Source organism: Schistocerca gregaria, chromosome X, assembly GCF_023897955.1.
Source record: "Schistocerca gregaria isolate iqSchGreg1 chromosome X, iqSchGreg1.2, whole genome shotgun sequence".
Classification (NCBI taxonomy): domain Eukaryota; kingdom Metazoa; phylum Arthropoda; class Insecta; order Orthoptera; family Acrididae; genus Schistocerca; species Schistocerca gregaria.
In genome coordinates, this window is record NC_064931.1 from 602,911,907 (window position 1) to 602,928,796 (window position 16,890).

The 16,890-nt window shown below is 38.7% G+C and overlaps 1 protein-coding gene across 6 annotated transcripts in view; it reads right to left on the reverse strand.

Annotated features, from left to right (window-relative positions):
• Nucleotides 1-16,890, reverse strand: part of LOC126297586 (rho GTPase-activating protein 190) — a 296,415-nt gene that overhangs the window by 268,028 nt on the left and 11,497 nt on the right. For 2 of the 6 annotated variants that reach the window (XM_049988560.1, XM_049988557.1), the window contains exon 1: nt 13,229-13,338. The exons of the other annotated variants lie outside the window; for them this stretch is intronic. The gene's annotated coding sequence lies outside the window, so the exon portion shown is untranslated. Of the gene's footprint in view, nt 1-13,228; nt 13,339-16,890 lie in introns of those variants that run through there. 6 annotated transcript variants of the gene reach the window in all.

The following is a 16,890-nucleotide window of genomic DNA, read 5'->3' on the forward strand; positions in this document are numbered from 1 at the left end:
CAATCTTGGTGATTTAGCATTCGTGTAAATTTGGTATACTTTTTTCCTTGTTTCTGCAGCAGTGTTCTGACCCATTTCATGTACCAAGGGGGATCAGCTCGTTTGTTAATTTATTTGGTATAAATCTCTCAATTGCTGTTGACGCTATTTCTCTGAATTCAAGCCAAATCTCTTCTACACTTACCGGTACATTGTTAATTTGGAAGAAGTAAGATTGTCTCTGAGGAAGGCATCAAGTGAATTTTTGTCTGCCTTTTTGAACAGGTATATTTTTCATTTATTTTTGGAGGATTTGGGGGTTAAATTATTCAGTCTCCCGTTCTTTTTACATTTGTAACAGTATGGTATAGTTTCCTAACTGTTTTACAGGCATCCAAGTCTTGCTTATTCCTAGCGATCCATTCTTTTTTCAATTAACTCTTTGAGAGATAGGGGTTTCTCCCTGAAACCACCATTTTAACCTCAAAGAGTTAATAAACTCTACAATCATGGATAGTATCACATCCCCCCTTTCTTTTTTTCAGATGCACAGTGAAAAACCAAAAATAATTTCAGAAAAACTTGTTTAAAATTAAATGTTTCAAAAATCATTACAATTTTTTAGTAAACTGTCACACCCCCTCTTCCTCTTTCATTCACATTGGTTCACATATTCACAATCCAGCACAGGTCATGTCAGAAGTTGATCATTATCTAAGTACTAAAGACATCCAAACAGGATGATAAGAAACAGGGAAAAGAATTATGTACAATATGTCAGATTAATATGATTGCCAAGTGACTCACAAAAACAGCTGGATGAGTGTGTGTGTGTGTGTGTGTGTGTGTGTGTGTGTGTGTGTGTGTGTGGAAGGGGAGCGGGGGGGGGGGGGGGGGGGGGAACTAGAATGCATCTATGTACACCTATCACAGGCTTTCGATAGAGCCCATCATGGGCTCTTGCTGCAAATATAATGGACACTCCTGAGTTAAAAACACATTAATAACTTTAGTAAAGGTATGTCTGCAGGGCATAACACAGAGGGTAAGGATAGGAAAAGATGTCCCAAAGAAAGTAGGGGTACTGTTGTCATTCATGCAACAGAGAAGTGTTCTAGGACCCCTATTACTTATTGCTACATATTATAAACCAAAATCCCCAGCCACGGTTTTCTGTCCGTACATGACGACTAATGTCAGGAGGTACTGTAGGGATTTTTATATGGTTTGCACTAATAGACAGTATGATTAATGAGGAAGGTTTGCATAAATAATCTATAAATATTTCGTGTAAACTGGCTGAACTATGATGATGTTTGTTGATTAAATCCTGGCTCCTGAGAACATACCGGGCATGTGCTGCTTAAATTGTTTAAGTTGTACAAGAATTATATAAAGCAAGAGCCAATTGGTCAATTTCCGCTACAAAAAAAATTGTGGTAAGTCAGGCACAGACATACTACCTGTGTTGGCTATTTTACGTATTTGTGGGTTACATTTGATACCAAGTTGCACTGGGGTCTTCATGGGAGAGGGGCAGTTTGCACGGCAAACAGCCACTTTCCAAGTCATGAGAAACATAAAGCAAGAGGTGAGGCCACATATGGGGCATTGCTGTCTTATAGGGACCCATACCAATAATATCTGATTTCAGACACGAAAGGTGTACAAAGATGGGCAGCAAGATTTGCTCAGGGAAATTTTGAGCACTGCATGATGTGTCTGCCATGGTATAGGCTCTGAAAAAGGACCTCATTAGAAAGTCAGAGAAAAACTCACCTTGCAGGATGCTGGGTGGGCTTGTATTATCAATAATTTGGTTGTGGAGGAATGGAGGAGATGTCAGAGGTTAGAATATACCCAAAAAATAAATTTCTGACATTGCAATTGGTCTGTGGGCAGATATTTTTTGCAGAATGAAATTCTCATTCTGCAGCGGAGTGTGCACTTCCGTGAAGTTTGGAAGGTAGGAGACAAGGTATGGGCAGAACTGAAGCTGTGAGGGCAGGTCATGAGTCATGCTTTGGTAGCTCAGTCGGTAGAGCACTTGCCCATGAAAGGCAAAGGTTCAGAGTTCAAGTCTTGTTCCAGCACACAGTTTTCATCTGCCACAAAGTTTCACATTTTCTTTCATAGGTCTATCATCTTGTATCTCCTTCTTTCTCTCAGTCTTCTCCCACAACCCAATCCTTCCAAAGTATCTGCTAGCAAGCACTCCCTTCTCAAAGAATGTGCCAACGAGTTCTTTTTCCTTTCTCTTACAACCTTCAGCAGACATCTTCTCTCACCAACCCTTTCCAATACTCTTTCATTACTCACTCTTTCCATCCAGCTTATTCTCTCCATTCTCCTCCATGTCAAATGCTTCTAACCTTTTTTCATTCTCTCGTCTCAGCATCCATGTTTCCAGACAAAACATTTGCCAAGCCTTTTCCTTAGACATTTATCTAATTTGCCACATAAGAGTCTCCTCTTTCTGTTGAATGCTTCCTTTGCTATGACAATTCAAGTTTTCACCTCCTGGTGACATCTCAAGTCTTGTTATTGTGCATCGAAGATATTTAAATGCACTTACTTTGCTAATGGTAGACTGTCCTATTTTAATATTCGACAGTTTGTGCCTTGTACTGATGACTACACTCTTTGTTTTTGCTGTGTTTATTTGCATCCCATATTCCACACAGGCTTCATTCAGATCTTTCAGCATGTTATTCACTGTCCGCTAACTTTCTGCCACTAATACCATGTCATCAGCAAATCCTATACATTCAATTCTCTTTCCACCTTTTCCTCTTTTCCCATCTAAGCCTTTCGCAATAATCTCTCCAAGGTACGCATTAAACAAAAGTGGGAAAAGGCAACAACCTTGTCTAACACCTCGTCCAATGCTGCTTCCTTCTGACATTTCATTTCTAATCCTTATCTTTACTTTCTGGTGTAAATAAAGATTCTGTATCAGTCGTCTCTCTTTCCAATCTACTCCTCTCCTCTTCAAAATATCCATCAGTTTGTTCCCCTGAACTCTGTCAAAAGCCTTTTCTAAATCTATAAAAACAGCAAAGATTTCTCTACCTTTTTCCATATATCTTTCCCGTATAGTTCTTAACAGGCCAATAGCATCTCTTGTTCCTTTTCCTCTTCTAAATCCGAACTGCTCCTCTGCAATCACTCTATCCAGCTTGCCATATAGCCTTCTATTCAACACTCTCAACAACACTTTAGCTGCATGAGAAATTAGACTGGTGGTCCTATGCTCTTCACATTTTTTAGTGTTTCTCCTTTTCTCTATTGGTTTCATAACTGTTGCAAGGAAGTCCTCTGGCCATTCCCCTTTGTCATATATCTTGTTACAGAGGTAGACTATTTCTTTTCTTTCCTTGTCTCCCAGACTCTTCAACAGTTCTGCTGGGAAATCATCAATTCCACAAGCCTTCCTATTCTTCATCCCCTTCTGCACCTGTTCTACTTCTGCTTCCAAGATGGTGAATCCCTTTCCATCTTCCAGCACATATTGCTCCTCTTCAACCTTAGTTTTGCTTTGCATTTCATTCCCCTTATACAGACATTCAATATATTCTCGCCATCTGTTCAAAACCTCCTGTGGCTGTTCTGCTAGACTACCATCTGCTCTATTTCCATGGTATTCCTCTTTCTTTTACATTCAAAAACTATCTCACTAGCCACTCTATACATCATTTCATACTTTCCCTCTTTCTCTATTTTGTCGCATTTCTGTTTCATCCATTTTTCCCTTGCTTCTTCAGTTTCTCTTCTTAATTCATTATCTAGTTTCCTGTACCTCTTTTTGCCTTCTTCAGTTTCTACATTTTTCCACTTTCTCCGCTCTTCCATCTTTTTTAACATGTTTTCTGTTATCCATTCTTTCCTGGTACTTTGGGACACACTAATTCCTGTTACTTCTTTGACAGAGTCCATATGTCCTTCCCTCATTTTTATCCATTTGTCATTAACACTTCCATCAACACTACCTCTTTCCCATTTTTCCATAAATCCGTTTTCCAAATCTGATGCCTTTCCAACCTTTTTGAGTCTTTCTATGTTTAGTCTTTCTTTTGCTTTACCTCTCCAGACTTTTTCAACATAACTTTTATTTCTCCCACTACTAGGTTGTGGTCTGAATTTGTATCTGCTCCTGGATGAGCTCTGATGTTCTTCAAACAGTTCCTAAACCTTTTTTGTATCAGGATGTAGTACAACTCATATCTTTCCCTATTCAAATTTGATATCCATGTGTAACATCTCCTTTTGTGGTGTTCAAATAATGTGTTAACCACTGATAATGAATTTTCTTTACAGAAGGTAATTGGTCATACACCTCTCTCATTTCTTATCCATCTCATCTCTAATCCAAATTTTCCTACTGTATCTTCACTCCTTCCTTCATCCACCACTGCATTCCAGTCCCCCATAATGATAATGCAGGTGTTTCTATTTTCTTTCTCGGTGAGGTCCTGTATTTTCTCATAATATTCTTCCACTTCATCTCTATGCTGGCTGGTTGGCATATATACCTGTATTAACACCAAATCTTTTGAACTGCCCTTCAGTCGTATCATCAGTCTTCCATCAATACAATGTACCTTCATTACCTTATTTTTCAGCTTTTGCCCTATCAATATTCCTCATCACTCTTGATTCCCCCCAAGTAAAATAGCTTATAATCTCCACTTTCTATCTTTCCATTCTCTCCCCATCTCATTTCACACAAACCAAGGGCATCTAATCTGTTCCTTTACATCTCCTGTTTATCATTCTCTAGCTTTCCTGCTTGCATCAGTGTCCTCACATTCCATGTTCCAAGCCTTATCTTTCCTTCCTTCCTTCTTTGTTCCTTTCCTCCTTTCAAATATGTCTACTCTCAATGTGTTCCCCTCCTGGAGATCCGAATGAGGGGAGGTTTTAACTCCGAAATCTTTCACATGGAGAGACATACCATGTACTGCTTGGAAATGTTGTGTGGTAGTTTCCTGCTACTTTCCACAAAGGCAGTAGGATGCCCAGCCTAGAATCAGCTGCTCACTATGAGTCAGACGCTGTCTGTAGCCATCCCTCTGGGGTACAGTCACTACTTGGACTCTTTCTGTACCCAAAGAGAAAAGGTGCCTCTTCTGCTAGCTTCACCGTTCCGAAAGACTCTTTCTCTGCTGTTGGGGGTCTTATACATATAACAGGAAATGACAGGAAAAGTACATGGTGAGAACAGGTTTGGGATAGGAAAGGGGGAGCGGTAGGCCGTTGTGGGACACACTTTGTCTGGCTCCTCCTCTTTGGCCTATCCGACTTGGGTGACCCTTCTGGTAGCTAAGCTACTGCTGGCATAGCCCTCTGAATTCAGAGCACACAAACCTCTTCGCCCACACGGACAGCACTATGTTAAGACGGTTTCCCCTGAGGACACACATACAGGGTTGGGCAAATAAAAGTGGCCCAGATGAGTGGATGCGATTGGATGTGAATTTATGCATCTAACCACACTCCCGTAGTGTGCACACAATGTGTACGCCTGACACGTAATCCCTCCCAGTTCAGAGCGCAGTATGGGCTGTTCCATTGTGAATGGAGCAGTACAAAGGGGGCGATGGTACTAACAATGCAGCAGTGGGTGTTTGTTGTGGAAAGTTGTTGTTGTTGTTGTTGTTGTTGTTGTTGTTGTCTTCAGTCCTGAGACTGGTTTAATGCAGCTCTCCATCCTACTCTATCCTGTGGAAGCTTTTTCATCTCCCAGTACCTACTGCAGCCTACATCCTTCTGAGTCTGCTTAGTGTATTCATCTCTTGCTCTCCCTCTACGATTTTTACCCTCCACACTGCCCTCCAGTACTAAATTGGTGATCCCTTGATGCCTCAGAACATGTCCTACCAACCGATCCCTCCTTCTAGTCAAGTTGTGCCACAAACTTCTCTTCTCCCCAACTCTATTCAATACCTCATCATTGGTTATGTGATCTACCCATCTAATCTTCAGCATTCTTCTGTAGCACCACATTTCGAAAACTTCTATTCTCTTCTTGTCTAAACTATTTATCATCCATGTCCCACTTCCATACATGGCTATACTCTATACAAATACTTTCAGAAATGACTTCCTGACACTTAAATCTATGCTCGATGTTAACAAATTTCTCTTCTTCAGAAACGCTTTCCTTGCCATTGACAGTCTAAATTTCATATCCTCTCTACTTCGACCATCATCAGTTATTTTGCTCTCCAAATAGCAAAACTCCTTTACTACTTTAAGTGTCTCATTTCCTAATATAATTCCCTCAGCATCACTCGACTTAATTCGACTACATTCCATTATCCTCGTTTTGCTTTTGTTGATGTTCATCTTATATCCTCCTTTCAAGACACTGTCCATTCTGCTCAACTGCTCTTCCAAGTCCTTTGCTGTCTCAGACAGAATTACAATGTCATCAGCGAACCTCAAAGTTTTTATTTCTTCTCCATGGATTTTAATACCTACTCCAAACTGTTCTTTTGTTTCCTTTACTGCTTGCTCAATATACAGTTTGAATAGCATCGGGGAGAGGCTACAACCCTGTCTCACTCCCTTCACAACCACTGCTTCCCTTTCATGTCCCTCGGCTCTTATAACTGCCATCTGGTTTCTGTACAAATTGTAAATAGCCTTTCGCTCCCTGTATTTTACCCCTGCCACCTTTAGAATTTGAAAGAGAGTATTCCAGTCAACATTGTCAAAAGCTTTCTCTAAGTCTACAAATGCTAGAAATGTAGGTTTGCCTTTCCTTAATCTTTCTTCTAAGATAAGTCGTAGGTTCAGTATTGCCTCACGTGTTCCAACATTTCTACGGAATCCAAACAGCTCTTCCCCAAGGTCGGCTTCTACCAGTTTCTCCATTCGTCTGTAAAGAATTCACGTTAGTATTTTGCAGCTCTGACTTATTAAACTGATAGTTGGGTAATTATCACATCTGTCAACACCTGCTTTCTTTGGGATTGGAATTATTACATTCTTCTTGAAGTCTGAGGGTATTTCACTTGTCTCATACATCTTGCTCACTAGATGATAAGAGTTTTGTCAGGATGGCTCTCCCAAGGCTGTCAGTAGTTCTAATGGAATGTTGTCTACTCCCGAGGCCTTGTTTCGACTTAGGTCTTTCAGTGCTCTGTCAAACTCTTCACGCAGTATCATATCTCCCATTTCATCTTCATCTACATCCTCTTCCATTTCAATAATATTGTCCTCAAGAACATTGCCCCTCTATAGACCCTCTATATACTCCTTCCACCTTTCTGCTTTCCCTTCTTTGCTTAGAACTGGGTTTCCATCTGAGCTCTTGATATTCATGCAAGTGGTACTCTTTTCTTCAAAGGTCTCTTTCATTTTCCTGTAGGCGATATCTATCTTACCCCTCATGAGATAAGCATCTACAGCCTTACATTAGTCCTCTAGCCATCCCTGCTTAGTCATTTTGCACTTCCTGTCGATCTCATTTTTGAGACGTTTGTTTGCCTTTTTGCCCGCTTCACTTACTGCATTTTTGTATTTTCTCCTTTCATCAATTAAATTCAGTATCTCTTCTGTTACCCAAGGATTTCTACTAGCCCTCGTCTTTTTACCTACTTGATCCTCTGCAGCCTTTGCTATTTCATTCCTCAAAGCTACCCATTCTTCTTCTACTGTACTTCTTTCCACATTTCTGTCAACTGTTCCCTTATGCTCTCCCTGAAACTCTGTACAACCTCTGGTTCTTTTAGTTTATCCAGGTCCCATTTCCTTAAATTCCCTCCTTTTTGCAGTTTCTTCAGTTTTAATCTACAGTTCATAACCAACAGATTGTGGTCAGAGTCCACATCTGCCCCTGGAAATGTCTTACAATTTAAAATCTGGTTCCTAAATCTCTGTCTTACCATTATATAATCTATCTGAAGCCTTTTAGTATCTCCAGGGTTCTTCCATGTATACCTTCTTTCATGAAAGTTACGTGACAACAAAGTCGTGGAAATGGTGTGGTCAGTTGTGTGCTGAGAAGTTTAATGGTGTCAAAATGCCAGTGAAGAGTGCCGTGCAATTCTTAGTTCGAAAATGGCATCAGACAGGCTCTGTTTTGAACAAGTCAAAAAATATTCTGAAACGTGCCCACACACCAGAAAATGCTTCAGAGTCTTATCAAATCAACCCAACCTATGTTGCAAGAGACCAGCACATCACGTCTATCACGCAGACGAATACTCCACCTAGACCTGCACATCCATCCCTACCAGGTGTCCGATGTTCATACATTACAAGCAGCAGATGCCCCTCAACGCCTCCAGTTTTGTGAGTGGCTGTTCACTAAGATAACAATGAACAGCTTAGACAGATCTGTTCCTAATGTCTGATGCAGCCTGGCTTCACCAGAGTGGTTATGGCAACTCACAGAATCACACATTCTGGGCAGTGGTGAATCTGTAACTTCCAGAAACATCACTGCATGATCAAAAAGGTTGGGATTTAGTGTGCAGTGTCTATTGGTTCCATCTTCTTTCAACAGACACTGACTTCCGCAGGTTACAATGCCAACATTTTGAAATCATTTGTGGCAGGATGGAGCAACTGCCCATACAGCCAGCCAAACTTTGGAGCACATTTACACAATCTTCACGTCTGGCAGAGTTGTTAGCATATGTCGGTCTGGTCATGGCCCTGGCCGACCACCCAGATCACCTGATCTGTTAGTATATGATTACTTTGTGTGAGAAGCCCTCAAGTCTAACGTCTATCACAACAACCCTCACAGCCTTCAAGAACTGCAGCAGAACATTTCGGATCAGACTGCAACAATTCCAGTAGTGCAGCTTCAATCTGTCGTTAGTGACTTGCTGACCAGGGCCAGAAAGTGCCAAGATATGAATAGTGGTCACTTTCAAGATATGCTATAGTAAGGTTAGTACTCTATTTCCTTTCATTTGCTGTGTTTCTTTGTACCCCGAAACCTGGTTCTTTACACCACTTTTATTTTCCCCACTCTGTACAAGTACAATCTGTATAACTGAAAATGTATACTGCTGTAAGCTTGAAAGCTTCACTGCAGTTTAATGTGCCAGGATAAATATTAATAAATTCTTTTGTGCTCAAACTTCTCTCGTAATATTTTATCCAAAACAATAATGAAATGGTATGTAAGGAGACTGCACACAGTAAAGATCAGTACTGTTGAAGCTTTTATGGTGCAGTACTAGAAAACTTGTTACACATTTTTCCAAGTTAGTTAGCTAGTTGTTTATTCACTTAACAACATTTTACGATGATATTGTACATGTAAGCCTAATACAACAATAAAATATAATTTAAAGTTAACAAACATGGATGTGTGCAATTATTTATAAGTCTAGCTAATTCAAATCCTAATATTACACGATTTGATCATATCTCACCCCAAGTCACTGTACACATTGCACACATTATACACACATCATTTAAGCTGACATTGGGACCACAATAATATCCCCATCTCTTTATTGTATTCTTTGTGGATTCATATTTGACTGTCTGAAAAACTGAGTCGTAAACCCTTCATAATTGAGATGTTGAGCTCAGAAAGACGAATGGAGGCTACCTCTTTCCATCTACGATCTTGAGAATACAATTTTGCAGTAACATAGATTATACTGTGTAAGGCAATTGAGGACTGACCAAAATGTTGTGTGTTTATTAATTTTTAACAATAATAATGTTTTTACCAATCCTTGTTTTGTGTGTTTTAAGCAGTCCTATATCGTTTTGTATATATATTGCTTAAATGTATGCTTTAATTGCCTTTTTAAATAAGTTGGTTTTAGTTATTTCTGACAATTCCTTGAGCAACTTATTGTGCAGTTTTATTTCCTGATGGAAAATACTGCTTTGAATTATTTATTTAATTTTTCTTCGTACAAGTAAGTCCAAAAATACTGCAAATTAACTCACAGCGGAAATTTCTCTTAAGGCCTTCTTCAGGTCTGGGTAAAAGTTGGCATAAAAAATCATGTACTTCGTTGGTAGAGGAATTCTGAAGAAGTAATACTTGGAAGTGATGTGATCACCTTGACTATCTTCTTCTCTTAATCAGTGTGTGTGAGACAGTAAAGAAGCAACATATATTTAAAATTTAACATAAAAAGCAGCATTCAAGTGGGTCTCAATTGTATGCTGCAGAGAGTTAAGAGGCAGCACATTAGCTTTTATACAGTTGCTAGAAATAAGACTGGCAATTCATTGTGCTTGCAGTGTATGGTGTCCATCATTGTTCTATCAAAAGGTTGAGCTGAGTCATAAATAACATGCCCATAATTAAATTGGGACAAATAATACTGTTTGTCTGCACTACTGATTTTCTCACTTGAGCACTTTAAGATATTCTGCTGATTTAAAGTTTCTGCTTGAGCACTATTCAAATGATCTATTCAAGTGAGTTGGTTTGCCATAAACGACACTTACAAATATTTAAATATTAGTGAAATACAGAAACATGTACCTGACACACAACAGATCTGCATTACACTTTGGGTGAACACTTAAAGGTTAATGTAAACTATCCTCTCAAAATGTAAAGTTTAAAGCACAGAAGTGTGTAAATTAAACTGGTAGAAATGAAAGTCTGTAGAGAGCTTTCTGCGTTCTAAAGACCATATAAGGTGGAGGATAAAGCTCTGCTTCAATTTCTACATTAAACTGCAAATTAAGTCAACATTAAAATAATTCTAGAAAGTTTCTCTCCTTTTCTGTGAATCCATATAAATATAAGTGTCTTTCATTATTCGTGGAATTTCTCTGTCAGATTCACTATATGTATATAATATACTACCCTCCCAACCTGGTACAGAAGCAGATAACCAGAGCCACTTCCTCATCCCCTCAAACCCAGAACCTCTCACAGAAGAACCCCAAAAGTGCCCCACTTGTAACAGAATACTTCCCGGGACTAGATCAGACCTTGAATGTGGCTCTCCAGCAGGGATACGACTTCCTAAAATCCTGCCCCGAAATGAGATCCATCCTGCATGAAATCCTCCCCACTCCACCAAGAGTGTCTTTCCGCCGTCCACCTAACCTTCGTAACCTCTTGGTTCATCCCTATGAAATCCCCAAACCACCTCCCCTACCCTCTGGCTCCTACCCTTGCAACCGCCCCCGGTGTAAAACCTGTCCTATGCACCCTCCCACCACCACCTACTCCAGTCCTGTAACCCGGAAGGTGTACACGATCAAAGGGAGAGCCACATGTGAAAGCACCCACGTGATTTACCAACTGACCTGCCTGCACTGTGATGCTTTCTATGTGGGAATGACCAGCAACAAACTGTCCATTCGCATGAATGGACACAGGCAGACAGTGTTTGTTGGTAATGAGGATCACCCTGTGGCTAAACATGCCTTGATGCACGGCCAGCACATCTTGGCACAGTGTTACACCGTCCGAGTTATCTGGATACTTCCCACCAACACCAACCTATCCGAACTCCGGAGATGGGAACTCGCCCTTCAGTATATCCTCTCTTCTCGATATCCGCCAGGCCTCAACCGCCGCTAATTTCAAGTTGCCGCCGCTCATACCTCACCTGTCTTTCAACAACTTCTTTGCCTCTGTACTTCCGCCTCGACTGACATCTCTGCCCTTAACTCTTTGCCTTTAAATATGTCTGCTTGTGTCTGTGTATGTGCGGATGGATATGTGTGTGTGTGTGTGTGCGAGTGTACACCTGTCCTTTTTTTCCCCTAAGGGAAGTCTTTCCGCTCCCGGGATTGGAATGACTCCTTACCCTCTCCCTTAAAACCCACATCCTTTCATTTTTCCCTCTCCTTCCCTCTTTCCTGACGAAGCAACTGCCAGTTGCGAAAGCTCGTAATTCTGTGTGTGTGTTTGTGTGTTTTGTTCATGTGCCTATCTGCCGGCGCTTTCCCGCTTGGTAAGTCTTGGAATCTTTGTTTTTAATATATATATATATATATATATATAAAGGTTCATGCGAATTTCCAGCGTGTTGCCTCTGAAAGGCTGAAGTATGCAATCATTGTTAATTGTTATGAACTGCAACAAATGACAAATTCACCTCCCACAAATAAGATGCAATTTTAAGCCCTATTGCTAATGGATCTGTCATCACATATACATAATCTTGATGTCTGCCCTCAGAGACAACAGTAAATGAATCATGAATGGAAGCAATAACAACAGACTGGCATGATTATCTTTCCCGTAAAAGTTGAGGCAATTTCATTATGGTAGATAACAAGTCAAGCTATAGGACAATTTACACCTCTCAATTTTTTTCATATAACCTCTCATTCTAAACTAGTTTTTCTTAAGTTCGGGAATTCAGGCTATACTCTCATTTTCATGTCTGCCATAAAACATTTCTCCACACACCCAAAGATGTTCGTCACTTACCATCATTTTGAACATAACTACTTTTTATAAGTTCCCTCTCAGCACACCAGTGGACAGATTCTGTCCTACATCCACCAGAGTTTTAAGAACGGCTATGCCAGAGCTGAGAAGGATCATGCACATAATTTGATATAGGCAGGTTGCCTCAGTGTCCAAGACTTAAAACACTGTCCTATTAAATGGGAAAGTGGGATTCAAAGTCCCACCCTGTTCTGCTGATTCGGATTTTCTGCAGTTTCCCCAAATCACACTGGATTAATTCCTTGCCCAACAGAGTATGCTCCAGCACTAATAATCTTGATGTTGACAAGATGTTAAAATTCTAAACTGTCTTCTCCCTTTTTGTGTTCAGACTTGGCAGTATATGGTATAAATTCCATAAATGAGCATTAATCTGGCAGCTGATTTCAGTTTTCGTAAGACCCACTATGTGCACGATATAACTTGACACTTTTCTGGGTGCAAAGGAAATGGTGGAAGTTGGTGGACTTTGGGCCAGTACGGACTGTTTCCTCCTGTTGTCAACTTTATATAGGAAACGATACAGAACACTGCAGCAATACACGACTGTGAATGACTCCACTGTGCTACCTGTTCTGTGACGATGAGTGGGCTTTGTTCCCCTCTCCCCTCCCCCCCCCCCCCCCACCTGCAACTCTATTCAAGGTAACACCTATGTGCTAGGAGACAGTTGTGGGCTTATGCTCCCATGATTCCCTGCAGTAGTGCCTAATTACACTGTGTGTGTATAATACATCCATTACAGCACTTATGCTTCTCCTACTAACACTACACAAATATAACACTACTGTTTATTTGTAAATTGTCAGCAGTATATTTTGAATTATAAATACTCACAACTCATGGGCACACAACCAAGAAGCAGTTTCCCTATGCAATAGCTGAACCCTTCATTCAGCCACTAATAATGCCAGACCTTTCCTTTCTTTTCATTATTTCCTCAATATCTGTAAAAGCAAAATAAACTTATGGCTTCCATTCAACATAACACACTTCACACCTGGCCCTAGACACTAGTTCCAGTTTGTGGATATGAAATCCATTCATTTACTAAATTCTACCAAAAAATTTCTTAATTTAGCATTTCAGGTACTGTCAAATGCCATGCAATTATAGCAAAGCTGTAACTCATTACAAATGTCCCTTGAAAAACATACTGCAAGAAAACATACATATCCTTAATTCCAGTAACTGATGAGATGTGACCAGCTCTTGCACTCTTTCTCCTTTGTATATTATATGTTCATAGCTTTTGAAAAGAATCTTTGCGAAGTTTGGAAATCATGCAAAGGAACTTGCGGCAGGTTGAAATTTTGATTGACTTTAAGGCGTGTTGAGATGGGCCTATTGGAATAGCACTGCCCATGAAAGGAACAAGTGTTGATTTGAGCTCTTATCCTGCGTAGAGTTTCAGCTTCTCTTCAATGTTCTTTGCGGTGTATATGAGGAAAAGTCATAAAATTTGAATTATCAACTAGAAAAAAAAATAAAGTTACACAATTAATTTTTTGTTTGTTTGCATATACATGTCTGCAGGTCTGGTGTCAACAAATTAATGATGTAATTTTTTTGGGTGATAGTTAAAATTATACCCTTCATATTCTGTGGAGGAGTTGAAACAAATGATGCCACACCAATTAAGTAGATAGTGAAGACTTTCATCAATAGCATTTCAAGAGAAATTTGGGTGTTACCTAATAACAGCCATTCATCACTCCCACTTCAATATACATTTAAATATACTTTACAGCTTTCAGAGAGAGAAAGAGAGAACATGTAGTCCCACAGACATATTAAAGTTTTCCAGGTTGCCTTAATCAAAAATTTTATACCCTCCAAATGAGGTAAAAATTAATTCTCAAGACAAATCCCTACAATTTCAGATCATGCTGTAACACAAAAACCTTAAAATGACAGAGACAGTTCTACAATGATATGCAATTTGTGCACTAGCAGAATTCAAAATCCAAATGTTTTGCATCATTTACAAAACAGAACTGATTTATTACCGGCACTTTCAATATTTCAAAGACAACTAGCAGTGAAAAATGGTGAGATGATCAAAATTTTAATGTTTGTTCATTGCTGCATATGTTTCACTAAAGAGTTGAAAAATGTTATCTCACAATACTACAAATGTGTTACAGTATCCACCATAATGCTGAAACTACAGCAGATTTGAAATACCACCAATTAATAACGAGCTAATGTATTGTGAGATGAGGTTTAACTCAATTATAAAATAAACAAGAAGTCAAAACTGAACTTAAAAAATTAAACTGGGAAGGGATAGACATTTAAATCATTGAACTTAATTCTCATATAAGAAAATCACTGGGTATCGCACTGTAAAGATGGAAAAGAATTTTGGAATATCTTTAATGTACTTCAAGTAATTTACATTTTTTATACTCCATTTATCAGCTCCTATAAAAAGAAACTGAAGTAGTCCACAGTCACATACGGCAGCAAAAATCATATAATGTGTGACGATGGCAATTATATTGCTAAAACTATCTTTAAGATCAAGAATGCTAGGAAGTTACACAGTCAATTACATAAATGTCAAATACAGTGTATAAGCAAAAATCAGGCATTACAGTATGCAGAAGTGTGAATTAGTTAGTTTCATGAACCATTTTGCACAATAAATCATAATGATGTGAAAAAGAGTCATTTTACACTCACATTGCAAATTCATTTGTAAATATGGCTACATCACAACAAAAAATATACAGTACCACTACCTCTTACACATTATAATAATAGAAATTCTTCTACAGAATAGAACAAGTTGTCAAGGCGAAACTTTTCTTTTCTAAGTCTACTTTCAGGGTGGTAGTTCCTGACATATCTCCTATCACTTTACTTAAATAGGGATTTGACAATGGCATAATTTAGTCTCTCTCTGGTAAAATGCCTTGAGTTAGTGATGGATTACATACTTCCAATAAGACAAGGATTATTATATGGGAACAGATCTTTAGTACTCTATTGGAAACACAATGAAAACCAGCCAAGTTTTTATTTTTGAGTGAATGTATAATTATCTTCATTTCAGAAATCTGTGATACATTCATATGATTGAATTTTATGAGAGTTACTTTTTCAATATATGCTGTAATTTTTCTCTTGAACTGTTTACCCCCTATGTTTTCTAATAATTTAAGAAATGATTATTAAATACATTTGCTACCTATGGCTCATCAAATGGGGAGAGAGAGTCAGTGAAATGATACAAGGTTTGGGTTGGACATTATTAAAATAAAGGTATTTTTCGTTGCGGTGGACCTTCTCACAAAATCCCAATCACCAACATTATCCTCCGAATGCAAAAATATTTTGTTGACACCAACCTACATAGGGAGAAACGATCACCATGATAAAATAAGGGAAATCAGAGCTTATATGGAAAGATATTGTGTTCATTCTTTCTGCACGCTGTACGAGATTGGAACAATAGAGAATTGTGAAGATGGTTTCATGAACCCTCTGCCAGGCACTTAAATGTGATTTGCAGAGTATCCATATATATTTAGATTTATAGCCCTTCCATTCAGCTCAGTAGTGATGTTATCTTGTTTTGTGGCTGGATTTCCTGTATCTTGTTTTATTACATTCCATGTAGCCATTATTCTGTAGTCAGAATTACTTATTTCTGACATTATGTGCTTATTCCTTAATTTTTTAATAACCTTTCTGAGTAATTTTGAGTAGCTTTTCTAGTGTGCAATGACTGCAGGCTCTCTACTTGTTCTCGTCAGCAGATACATTTCCCTTTTCATTTCACAAGACACTATAATACTTGTAAAGAATCATGATTTTTTACACGGCTGTTTAAAGTCTTTTCCGGTTAGCTTATGCAGAAAGCTGTTTTCAAATACTGATATGACTTTATCATGGAATATATTAAATTTTATGGCTAATTATAAATTTCATCCCAGGTCATCCAGTGAAAACTATACTTAAAAACATTTGTGCTGGAGTCATTAATTATCTTAACAGATTTCCACTGTGGAGTATCCATACTGTAAGGCAGTATGTTATTTATCCCAACTAACTGTGCATCATCATCATCATCATCATCATCATCATCATCATCAGAGAGAGCATTTGTTATTTGGTAAACAGTTATTTTCTTACCCTGAGTTTCACCAAAGAAGATATTACCAATTGGGGTCGTACAGCCTTTATCCACCTATGCTGGAAAGTTAATTACTGAGATCAAATTGTAGGTCCAAATAGGATTTCAGATCATTTTTCCTATCATAATGTTTTAGGAAATCTACACTGAAGACACCACAAACTATTGACTGCTTCTTGCTGTCTCACGCATAACACAGTAAGGAATACAGATTCCTCATAACATATTCAAAAATTTCCCAGTGGGGATCTAAATATATTTATAATTAAAATCAAATTGTTTGTCAGTATTAATTCACAAGCACACACTTCTATGTGCTGAACACTACAAAATCTACTTGTCTCAATGTTTCTGA